The sequence below is a fragment of the Delphinapterus leucas genome, chromosome 3 (assembly GCF_059928025.1).
Source record: "Delphinapterus leucas isolate spDelLeu-1000000601 "Yukka" chromosome 3, BTC_Dleu_Yukka2, whole genome shotgun sequence".
Taxonomy (NCBI): domain Eukaryota; kingdom Metazoa; phylum Chordata; class Mammalia; order Artiodactyla; family Monodontidae; genus Delphinapterus; species Delphinapterus leucas.
Window position 1 is genome coordinate 24,123,162 of NC_143131.1, and position 13,142 is coordinate 24,136,303.

At 34.4% G+C, this 13,142-nt stretch overlaps 1 pseudogene; it reads left to right on the plus strand.

The window, feature by feature from the left end:
* Positions 1–11,605: 11,605 nt before the first annotated feature.
* On the plus strand, positions 11,606–12,547 carry LOC111178502 (microtubule-associated protein RP/EB family member 1 pseudogene; annotated as a pseudogene).
* The last annotated feature ends 595 nt before the right edge of the window (positions 12,548–13,142 follow it).

A 13,142-nucleotide genomic window follows, 5' to 3' on the forward strand; every position in this document is an offset into this window, starting at 1 on the left:
TCCAAAGCAATATTAGGGAGTGAGCAATATAGAAATGGAACAGAGAGAGCAAAAATAAAAAGATAGGGCTTCCCTGGTGGCGCAGTGGTTGAGTCCGCCTGTTGATGCAGGGGACACGGGTTCGTGCCCTGGTCCGGGAAGATCCCACATGCCGCGGAGCGACTAGGCCCGTGAGCCATGGCCACTGAGCCTGCGCGTCCGGAGCGTGTGCTCCGCAAAGGGAGAGGCCACAACAGTGAGAGGCCCACATACCGCAAAAAATAAATAAATAAATAAATAAATAAAAAGATAAAGTATTAGTTATGAAGGATGGTTTATGAAGTTGGTCACCAATTTGACAACTGATGTTTAATCCTGTGTGACATTCTGTGGAGCCTTTGTAAAAGAATAGCAGAACTATACACAAGGGTTGGGTTATTAAAGGGGAACCCTTATCCACTGTCCAGCGTCCATCATTGGTCAAGCAATGCATTTACAGGGTTCCTCTGTGAATGGCAGTTGTGTCACTTGGAAAAGTTTTAAGGCTGGCAGCAAGAGACACTGCAGCCTTGTGCTGGTAGTGTGAACATGTGAAGTTGGTAAAATCTACTCTGAACCAATCAATTCGACATTGGCAGTCGGGGCTGGAAAGATTTAAGTAATCTACAAAAGGAGGCTAATACAGTCTGTAACATTATTAGGGAAAAGTGTTGAACTATAAGAATGAGGAACATATCTTATAAGTCTTCAGTGAAGGAGGAGAGATTTTCTTCAGTCACTTCAAAATTTTTTTGCCTCAGACTCCTAAACAATAATGAATACTGCAAGAATGAGAAGAGTTTTACTCTGCTTTATTTGGAAGCTGTTATTACCCAATAACTTTATTCTCAGCAAATGAGTAAAGATTGTTTTTGTTGCAGTTGATGTTTTTGTTGTTGTTCTTAAAATGATGATAGAAAGACATTCTTGTACATGAAAGGGCTCAGATGTCATTAGAGTCTTATACTCCTGGAAAAAATAATTATCTAAAGTTACTTTCCAGGCAAGGAGGGTAGAATATGAAAAAGAACTACAGCAATGTGGAAGACAGTGTATGAAAGAACAGGAAGTAAACACTGAGGAGACAGAGAACCCTATAAAGTCTCACCTACTCATTTTATCTAGAGTACTACATTCCCTCTCCTTATTTTTTATCATAGTCAAACCATTGATTTCCTTCCTAAAGCTTACTGTTAATATTTTAAAATATTATGTGTAAAATAGATGAATTATTCTTAATCTCCAAATTGTAAAGACCAGGAGCACTAAAAGTATATCTTTTCTTTACCATTCTACAGTCAAGGCCGTGTTCATTGTATCAAATTATATGTTTATTGAATGAATTAATGCATTAATTTCCAGCTAATGTCAGGGGAGAGTGAAATTGTACTCCCAAATAGCATAAATAGATGTTCCACAAACTCAAAGAGTCTTTGAAGTTGCTTGATTTGTTTTAGAAATTCAAGCACATTTTGAATTTTATTACCCACTCTATCCATGTTTGTACTGATTAACCAAAATAATGGTTTAATTTGCTTATCTGGAATAACATTCTTGCTTTAGGGAGATGGCGAATGTTTACTAATTAACAATTCAGCCCCTCCAGTGCTGCCTGCCTCTATTTAGAAGAAAAATGATAAAAATCTAAATATAATATATAATTAATGTTTTACTAGATAAATTCACACTTTTGAATAACAGACATGTTTTTAGCTTTCAAATGGCTTTTAGAAATTTGATAAATCAAGATTTAAGGGTTCTTCCTCCCTTCTCCTGCAGAGTCTGTTCTCTCATACTTGAGTATCATGAAGACTTAATCCCTTGCTTAACCATAAAACAATTTAAAATACATATATTTCAGGTATTACCAATATATAAAAGAGCCCTGCCATTTTGAATTTTTATATTTAGGACATGAAGTGTGAGAGTCACCTAGCTTCTGGCTGGTGAGCATTTTCCTCATTCCTTCCTGGGCATCATAGATGAGTAGACTCTTAGTAAATTCTGATTTAAATTCTGATTCTTAGCATACTTTCACATTCTACTCCTCAAAGTGTGCAGCAATTAAAACACACACACATACTTATGAAATACTCAATTATCCAAATCATAAGTTAATAATTATAGTGAAGAGAATTGCATAGCTTCAACCAAAGATGTACCTTGCCACTCTTATTTAACACACCAGCCCTTGCTAACATACCCACATGAGCTGATAATGGAATTTAAACAAGGCACTTCTTTCTCATTCTATACCCTCCATGATAACAAGGACTCAAGTCTTCTCAATCTGCTTTCCTTATTTATGCTATCTCCTTATTCCCTTAGAAACAAGAGATCCTTATCCTCTTGGATGCTATTCTAAGTGGTTCTAAGCTTAAGACTTTCTCTTCAAATCCAAAATGGGATAAGTCACTTAAAGTAGCTCTCTTAGGGAATTCCCTGGTGGTGCAGTGGTTTTATTTATTATTAAAAAAATTATTTATTTATTAATAAATTAATTAATTAAAAAATAAATTAAATAGTTCTCTTACTTAAGTGGATTTTCATAATAATGTTTTAACAAAATGAAAAAAAATAAAACCAGGAGATTCTTTCTCATTTTTTTCTTTCATTTTGAAGGTCAATTTATTAGGACTTGCTTTGCATTGACTTATTTCAATTTTATGATTTTTTTAAGAACATAGGTATCTAATAATTAAATTGAGGTCATCACCTTTTTCAAAAAGAAACTAATATTGTTATTATGATAATTAACATGTGTTTTATTATGTCTCGTTGAATGATAAAAATTCCCTTGTAATCCAGTTATTCAAAATAATATAATTTAACAAAATTGTATTTCACTTTCATTGTCTCATTGTAAAACATTAAAAAGTAGTATCATTTGTGCATATAGTATTATGTATTGTATGTAATAGTGTTTTCTTCTTAGTATAATCAGTTTATCTTAATTTTAAATTTTATTTTTTTCTGTATTTCTCTACAACCAGCTTGTGACATGACTTTTAATATCAATAAATTTGCTTTCTTAAAAGTTAATTACTCACTAAATGTTTCTATGTATTCCTCTGTGTGTGTTTCTTACTTCATACCTACTGTGAAAACAATCTTGTTCTTGAGAAATATTCTCAGACACTAAATAAATATATAGATAATTCCTTGATGATTGATAATTGAAAATCTACTAGAAAAATATTTCAAGGGATGTTTAGAATCCTTTGAAGTAGTTTTGTCTAATAATTCAATTTATAATCTGACTCCATATAGTAAGTGGTATCTTATGGGAAGATATTGTCCTGAATCTATTATTCTTTTATAATTTATATATTCTGTATCTTTAAGTAATTTATGTAGAGAAAATAAACTGGGTCTCTCCAATCCAATTATAAACTAATCACCATGAAAACAAAATGCTAAGCACATTGGTGTAAAATGGTCCTAAATTATATCACTAGAAATTGTTTACATAATAGGTTTTCATTTTGGTTTTCTAAAGAAAGCAGATACTTACTTTTGACAATTTAAATACTGTAATTCAGTGACAGGATAAAATATTATTTCAAGAGGGATACACATGGTTCCAGTAGACCTTTGTGTAATGATTATTAACCCTAGGTAACCTAAGTACAAATAGGTGTAAAAAGACTTGGTAATTGATCTACCTGCATAGGTGTGGTCAGTGACAGAGCAGAACTGAGATGCGTGCTGTTCTGACTCCATAGCCCATTTTTCTTTTTAGATATGATGAGTTTCTCAGCAATTGTACGACATCATCAGTTGTCTATACGAGTACTTTTGTCCTTTGCTAGCTACTACGCAAAATAGTTAACAGACATACTCTTTCAGTATTAGCTTCCAAAATGAGAAAAAACACAAATGTGGATTTAATAAAATTAAAGCAATAATTTTAAATACCCCAAATATACATTTGAAGGGAAAAGTAATACATATCTTGTGAGGAGATAATTTTTTGTATGTAATGAAGATTAAATTGAGGTATTTAGAAATTGGTTGTCGAGGTGTTCAGTTCTATTGCCAGTATAAAGGAAAAAAATCAATGATATAGAAAGTAATTTACTGAAGGTGGTAACCCCACTTTGAAAATGTAAAAAATCATTTTTTAATTTGTTATTTAATTAATTTCTACACTGTAGGAGGTCCAGGAGAACCTAATTATCACTCCTCCCTAAAGAATTCTAATTAATTAGAATTTCATTTAATAGACATATTCTTCAAATGGGAATAAAAGTATCTTTTTTCCGCTATCGCTAGACTGGAGAACTTGTTTCCTAGGTAAGGATAAAAACTGTATTAAACAAATTCTATAATGAAGTAAAATAATCCTTATTCTCTCCTCCATCTCTTATATGAATATACAGTTGGAGAATGTGCCCCAGTAGTGGGTAGATACATGGAGAGCTTCATGGTAGGGGTGAGGAGGCAGGTAATGGAGAATTCCTGCTGCAAGGACCTTAAGTATCAAAATAATGTATGGTTTGTATCCATCCCAGATATTTGCTACAAACTTGGCAGAAATAACTAGAACTGTATACTTTCAGTGTGTGTTACCAGATCTTCTCGTGAAATATCTGCTTTAGAGGAGAATTGTTTCAAGTGGTGAGCTGAGGGGCCTAAACTAGGAAATGTGCTCAATGTAACCAAATTTGTTGTTAAAAATTTGGTAAATATCAACTGAATTCGCAGAGTAACCTGAAGAAGAAATTTTTGGGTTTTGATTGGTCTTAGAATAAGAAGCTTCAATTTTATCAGTCATTTGCCTTTTTTATTTAATAAAAAGATATAGCAAATACTTGACTGCTTAGTAAGGGATGGGACTATTTAATCTTTACACCAGCTCTATAAGCTAGGTTTTACTAGGGTCATCTTTTCCTTGATTGGAAATCAAAAGTTTGGAGGCTAAATACCTTGTCCGAAGTCTTTAGAGTAATTAAGGTTGATGGAGTTTTTATTATAACCCAAGCCAATTAAATTTAAGAATCATTATTTTCATCATCATGTAATATCATTCTTGAGTTTGTAGTCACATTTGAATACCTTGAGAGTATTCTTCCAATACATTATTCAAAATAATAAGGTAGGGTTTCATACATATTCAATTTCATGCTAAAAATCTAAAAGAATAGCATTACAATTTCTCAAAGTCTTGAGCTTGGTGTCAGCAGAACATCCCATAAGAGTAAGTTGCTTAAATTATTAACATTTCTGAAGATCATTTCATTAATATACAATACTTAAAATATAGTATGTTTTTTGCCTGCCATTGGGAGCTATAGAGTTCCTTGCCTGTGGATCTGTGTTAACTACCATTATTTTTTCTAAAGTGGGAAATTAAGTCTTATTTTAATTTTAATATACTGTGTTTATCACATGACCATAACATAGCACTAGTAAGAGGGTGTCGAATTAATGTATGCATCCATGAATGAATAAATTATAATTATAGTATTATTAATTATAATTAATTATAAGTAACCAACTTACAGAGAAATCTGTCAATTTAAGAAGCATTATGTATATAAATAGATGATCATATTTTAAAATACCATGCAAACATATTTTGCATGCAATTCCAAAATGACTTAAATTACATTTTAACAAGCAATTATGAAACACAACTTGTATATTTCCAAAATGGCCATTTTGAAAAAAATTACACTCAAGGATGTATATAAATATGGTTAGTATTAACACATTACAAGTTGAGTCATAGGATTTTATATTCTCACATTATGAATTTTATCATATGTCTTACTTATTATACTACAGAACTGGCATAATTATTCATTGTACCCAAATTTACTCGCTAAAGTATTAAAGAAACCTTTAAGAAGTAGTTTATCCCAATGCTGCTTAATCTATTATGGAGAATAGAAAATAAAGGAAAACTTCCAAATTAATTTTATGATGAAACCATAATATTCTTTAAGAAAATTGTCAAGAACTACACCAAAAAGAAAGCCATATATCAGGCTCATTTATGAATATAAATTCAGAAATATTAAATGAAAAATACCAAACAGAATTCAATAGCATATTGAAAAAGTAAAAAAAAAAATTAAAAACATGACTAAATAGTTTCAACTATCCCAGGAATCCAAGCATTTCAAGAGAAGCAACTGTTTCAATATAGTCAATCATAATAATATAAGGAGAATCACATAATAATTTATAATATTTTATAATTTTATAAATTATAAAAAATGAAAAAAATGCCCATTTGTGGTAAAGAGCTCTAAATAAAATAATAATTGATAGAATGATATGCATTCACCCAAAGATCTTTATCTATTTAATGGAAAAACACAAAAACCTTTTCTGCTACTGTCAAATATATAAGGCATTACATTTTCACTACTATTTAAAATAATGTAAGAAACATTAGTCAATGCAGTTGGAGAAGAGAAAAAACATAGAATTTGAGAGAAAGAAATTAAACATTATAGATGATGTCACAGCCTAAATAAGCCAATGTAAAACTACCATGAAAAACAGGAAAACTTACTAAAGTAATAACAATGAAATGTACATAAAACCAATAGTTTACATATAGGCAAAGAAAGCCTATCAAAAGAGATAAAAATATAGAGAAAACCCCCATTTACAATAAAAAAAAAAACAATTTACAAGGATGACTGGAAGTAAAATTAGAAAGAAATCAATTTAAAGTAGATGTTAACATCTATAAAACTTTCCTGCATCAAAAGAAAGTAGATTTGAAAAAAATGAAAAATTCTCTTTGAATAGGAGTGATCAATATAATAGGTATTACATTTTTATTGGTTAATTTATAAATTTATTACAATTCCAAATAAAGTGCTGTCATTTACCACTTTTTAATAGTTATTAAAATCAATTACAAAGTTTATTTTGAACAGCAAATACGCCAAAAGAAGAGCAATGATGGGGAATTACTTCTTTAAGACATCAAATGTACTATTAGGCCTCTATAATGTAAATAATTTGGAATTGTCACACATACAAAATACATCTCAAAAAATAGAATAGAAAATCCAGGAAAAAACAAGATTGCTATATACAAGAGTTCATATATATACAACTGTTTATATAATTTAAAGTGACACCACAGTGGTTTCTGCTCTAACATATAAAGACCCTGGAAGTCATAGCTTCCACCCTCATTACAAGAAAAAAAATCTCTGAAAAACTGAAAATCAGCAACTCTTCTTAGATCTATCAGAGAATTGAGGTCACAAGGCAAACTGTCTCAGAAAACGGGGGGAAAAGGCAAGTACACAGAATCATGACTTATCAGGAGAGAAGCCACTGAAGACAGTGACTGGTAGAAACCCCAAACAGTTGCTGATGAACGGCTGTAGACTGAGTGTGGAACAGACTGAAAGTTAAATTCCTATAGGCCCAGTATAAGGGCAGCCCCCACAGTTTCATTAGTTTTACCTTCAGGAATACCACCAGGTTCACACTGCAAAAATTGGAAAAACATCCCCTTTCCTCAGCCCTTACTCTCCAATAGTTCAGGCAAGGAAAGGGGAAAAGTAACCACTTTGAAAATGCTCAAGGGAGAGAAATTATTTTGAAATCAGCATATCCAACTATACATAGAACACTTAAAATTAAGCAATAAGAAAATAAACAACCCACATGAAATGCAGGAAATATCTGAAAAGATAAACCACCAAAGAAGATATATAGTTGGCAAGTGAGCTTAGGAAATGATGGTCAACATCATTTGTAATTAAGAAGCTGCACATCAGGACTGCCAGTTCCCAGTCCTGCATGTTAGGGGCTTAAAAGCCTGCCCTAATAACAAGTAAAAAGCTGAACAATGTGAAAAATCAACTCTTCTTAGATATGTCAGAGAAGTGAGGTCACAGGGCAAATTGCTTCTCTAAAAGTTGGAGAGGCAGACAGGTAGATAGAGAGAACTGCAGCTTTTCAGAGCAAAAATAAGGGAGCAGAGGTCTCCGTGGGATTCAATACTAGGGCAGGAAAATCTGAATTGAAAAATTGCTGAACGATCAGTGATAACAAGTTTGTGAGTTTAAAACTCCATGGGGGAGCCCCACACTTTAGTTAGTTTTATTTCCTGGAGCTCTTCCAGTTTCCCAAGGTGAATACTGGAGAAATATTCCCTTTGGTTTCCTACAAGACGGGGGGAAAGTAACCACTCTGAAATATGCCAGAGCATTCCATTCTTCTTAACAAGACCTACCCTCAAAAGGAACTATTTCACCACAGCCTATTGGGGTTTACTCAGAGACTCACTGATCTACGGCAAGGGAAATACCCAAATCCAGTCTCCTCTAGCCTTCTAACGGTGGTGGAAATACCCAACTCCAGTCCCCTCCACCTATACTATCCCACCTAAGATGGGGGTGGGAGGATTGACAGGTACTTGTGAAATTCACAGGTTCACAAAAAGACTAGTACGGAATCATAAGGCTACGGAATGCTTCCCCTGCCCCTACACCTCACCACCGCATCACTAAAAGACTAATTACTGGAGTTCCCTTTACCGAGCACATCATGTCCAACTTTCAACAAAACGTTGCAAGGCATAATAAAAGACAAAAACAAAGTTTGAAGATACAAAACAAGACTGAAAACCAGACTCAGGTATAGTAGGGATTTTGGAATTATCAGACTGTGAATTTAAAACAACTTTGATTAAAACATTAAAGGCTCTAATAGAAAAAAAAAAGACAATATGCAAGAACATAAGGATAATCTAAACAAGGAGATGGAAAGAATCAGAAAGAAATTGCTAGAGATCAAAAACACTAAACAGAAATAAAAGTCTTTGATGCACTTACTAGTAGAATAGATACAGCTGAAGAAAGAATCTCTGAGCTTGAACATATGTCAACAGAAACTTCCAAAACTGCAAGCAAAGAGAACAGAGACTGAAAAAAATGGAACAGAATATCTAAGAAATGTGGGGTAAGAACAAAAACTGTAACATAGCATATAATGTAACATACATATATGGGGATATCAGACAGGAAAGAAAGAGAGAAAGGAACAGAAGCAGTATTTGAAGCAATAATGATGGAGAATTTCCCTAAATTAATACCAAACCACCAAACCAGACACCAAACCACAGATGCACGAAGCTCAAGAACACCGGGCAGGAAAAATGTCAAGACAAAACAAAACAACAACAACAAAATTATACCTAAGGATATCATAACTGCATATCAAAGATAAATAATCTTGAGATGAACTGCAAATTAAACTACAATTTTTTACTACTACACCCCTATTAAAATCCAAAAAACACTGACAATACCAAATTCTAGCAAGAATGTAAAGGAACAGGAGCTTTCATTCATTGCTGGCAGGAATGTTAAATGGAGCATCCACTTTGCAAGACTTTTTGATAGTTTGTTACAAAGCTAAACACAGTCTTGCCATATGATCTAGCTAAGCTCCTCAGTATTTACTGCAATGAATTGAAAACTAATATTCACACAAAAATCTTCACGTGACTATTGACAGTAGTTTTACACATAGTTGCCAGAATGGAAGCAGTCAATAAGTCTCTAAATTGATGAATGGATAAACAAAATACCATGTTTATATCCATACAATGGAATATTATTCAGTAATAAAAAGAAATGAACTATCAAGCCATGAAAATACGCGGAGGTATCTTGCATTTATGTTGCTAAGTGAAAGAAGCCAGTCTAAAAGGGCTACTTACTGTATGATTTTAACTAGGTAATATTCATGAAAAGGCAGAACTATAAGGATGAAAAAAATATCAGTGATACACAGGGTTTGCGCAAGTAGAAGGAGAGATAAGTGAAGCACAAAGAAATTTGGAATGGTGAAACTATCCTATATTTAGAGAAATCAGAAATGAGGCTTGTGGTTGCTTCTGGGGAAAAATCTGCCCTAAGAGGTACATAGAGAAATGTTTTTAGCTAATACTAAGGTGGTAAACATATTGCAATATATAAATATATTGAATCAACATATTGTACACCTTAAACTTACATGACTTTATATGTCAATTATATCTAAATTAAAAACAAATAAAACAAACAAAACACTTAAAACCATCTAATATACCATTTAAAATAAAAAGAAATTCTCTGGGGTAAAGGAAATCTTATACGTCTCAACTGATAGATAAATAGATCTAAAGATTATATACATGTAAAAACTCATCCAATGTACACATAAGATCTGTGAAATTCACTAAATGCAAATTATAATTCCAATTTTAAAAACTGAGAAAGAAAAAGAAAAAAAAGAGAGACTTGAGGGTTATATCATCCAATTATATACACAGATATTACTTAGCTTTGTCTTCAAACTGTTAAAAAAGAAATTAAAAATGGATTTATAATACAATCTATATCATGTGAACAATGGAACCAACCTAAATGTCCATCAACAGATGAATGGATAAAGAAGATGTGGCACATATATACAATGGAATATTACTCAGCCATAAAAAGAAATGAAAATGAGTTATTTGTAGTGAGGTGGACGGACCTAGAGTCTGTCATACAGAGTGAAGTAAGTCAGAAAGAGAAAAACAAATACCGTATGCTAACACATATATATGGAATCTAAAAAAAAAAAGGTTCTGATGAACCTAGGGGCAGGACAGGAATAAAGACGCAGACGTAGAGAATGGACTTGAGGACACGGGGAGGGGGAAGGGTAGGCTGGGATGAAGTGAGAGAGTAGCATTGACATATATACAGTTCCAAATCTAAAATAGATAGCTAGTGGGAAGCAGCTGCATAGCACAGGGAGATCAGCTCGGTGCTTTGTGACCACTTAGAGGTGTTGGATAGGGAAAGTGGGAGGGAGACACAAGAGGGAGGGGATATGGGCATATATGTATACATATAGCTGATTCACTTTGCTATAAAGCAGAAACTAACACACCATTGTAAAGCAATTATACTCCAATAAATATGATAAAAAAATAAAATAAAGCCCTCCCAAGTTTCTACAGTTATCAATTCGTGTTGGATCTTGAATGCAGACATCTAACTACAAAGGTAGTTCAACTTCAAATTTTTAAAAGAATAAAGTGTATTCTTTGTATTGTGGCCCATTATATTTTAACTGCATTCCTTCAGTTCTCCAGTAACTAGACCTTTGCTTTATTACTTAACAGCTAAACAATAATAAATGTTTTATTGGAATACTTAATATCTTGGTTTTAATCCTTGCATGGCAATCTACTTCTTTATGTTGTTCAATTAATCTTCATTTAACTTGTGCCTATCTGGCTTTTTCCTCAATAGTCTTTCACTTTAGCGTTCTAATTTCTCAATCTTAAACCAATTTGGGATTCCATACATCAATAGGCCCATGACTTTTTTTCATATTTGAATTTTTATCAGTTATAAGACTCTGTTTTTCCCATGACTTTTTTTCATATTTGAATTTTTATCAGTTATAAGACTCTGTTTTTCCCACTTAGTACTTTTCTGTGTGATCTCTTTTGGAATCTATAAATCTCTGATTCAGACAAGTGGGTGCTTAATAAAAGCTTATTAATAACATATACACAGGGGCGGGCGGGGTCAGGCGGTTTGAATGAGACGAAGATGGAACCAGAGCCGGTTATGGGCAGCGGATGTAGTCCAGCCGAGAGCCGAAGATGGCAGTGAATGTGTACTCAACGTCGGTCACCAGTGATAACCTCAGTCAACATGACATGCTAGCCTGGATCAATGAGTCTCTGCAGTTGAATCTGACAAAGATTGAACATCTGTGCTCAGGGGCTGCCTATTGTCAGTTTATGGACATGCTGTTCCCTGGCTCCATTGCCTTGAAGAAAGTGAAATTCCAAGCTAAGCTAGAACACGAATACATCCAGAACTTCAAAATACTACAAGGAGGTTTTAAGACGATGGGTGTTGACAAAATAATTCCTGTGGACAAATTAGTGAAAGGAAAGTTTCAGGACAATTTTGAATTCGTTCAGTGGTTCAAGAAGTTTTTTGATGCAAACCATGATGGGAAAGACTATGACCCTGTAGCTGCCAGACAAGGTCAAGAAACTGCTGTGGCCCCCTCCCTTTTTGCTCCAGCTCTGAACAAACCGAAGAAACCTCTCAGCTCTAGCAGTGCAGCTCCACAGAGGCCCATTGCAACACACAGAACTACTGCAACCCCTAAGGCTGGCCCGGGTGTGGTGCGGAAGAATCCTGGTGTGGGGAACAGGGATGACGAAGCAGCCGAATTGATGCAGCAGGTCAACGTATTGAAACTTGTCGTCAAAGACTTGGAGAAAGAGAGAGATTTCTACTCTGGAAAGCAAAGGAACATTGAATTGGTTTGCCAGGAGAAGGAGGGGGAGAACAACCCTGTATTGCAGAGGATTGCGGATATTCTCTATGCCACAGACGAAGGCTTCGTGATACCTGATGAAGGGGGTCCGCAGGAGGAACAAGAAGAGTATTAACAGCCTGGACCAGCTGAGCACCATCCGAATTCTTCACTCCAAATCGTGTGCTTAACCGTAAAATATTCCCTTTTATTATTCTTAGAGGACTCACTGGTTTCTTTTCATAAGCAAAAAGTACCTCTTCTTTTATTTTTTTTGCTGTACGCGGGCCTCTCACTGTTGTAGCCTCTCCCGTTGCGGAGCACAGGCTCCGGACACGCAGGCTCAGCGGCCATGGCTCACGGGCCCAGCCGCTCCGCGGCACGTGGGATCTTCCCGGACTGGGGCAAGAACCCGTGTCCCCTGCAACGGCAGGCGGACTCTCAACCACTTCGCCACCAGGGAAGCCCAGTACCTCTTCTTAAAGTGCACTTTGCAGAAGTTTCACTCCTTTTCCAATAAGTTTGAGTTAGGAGCTTTTAGCTTGTAGCAGAGCAGTATTAACATCTAGTTGGTTCACCCAGGGAACAAAGAGGCTGACCATGGGGCTCACTGTGTAGATGCTGGTAGCACTGATGGCTGGAGAAGGTGGAGACCTCAGTAGAGAAATGTAAAGACTGATTTGAATTTTAAGCTAATGTGAAATCTTGACACAGAACGCTTTAATAAATAAATGCCTTAAGAGTATTTAAAAGATGCTTCAATATTTCAAAATGTAAAATGTAACATGACAGGAGCTTTTGTGTGTTTGACATTGTGTCTG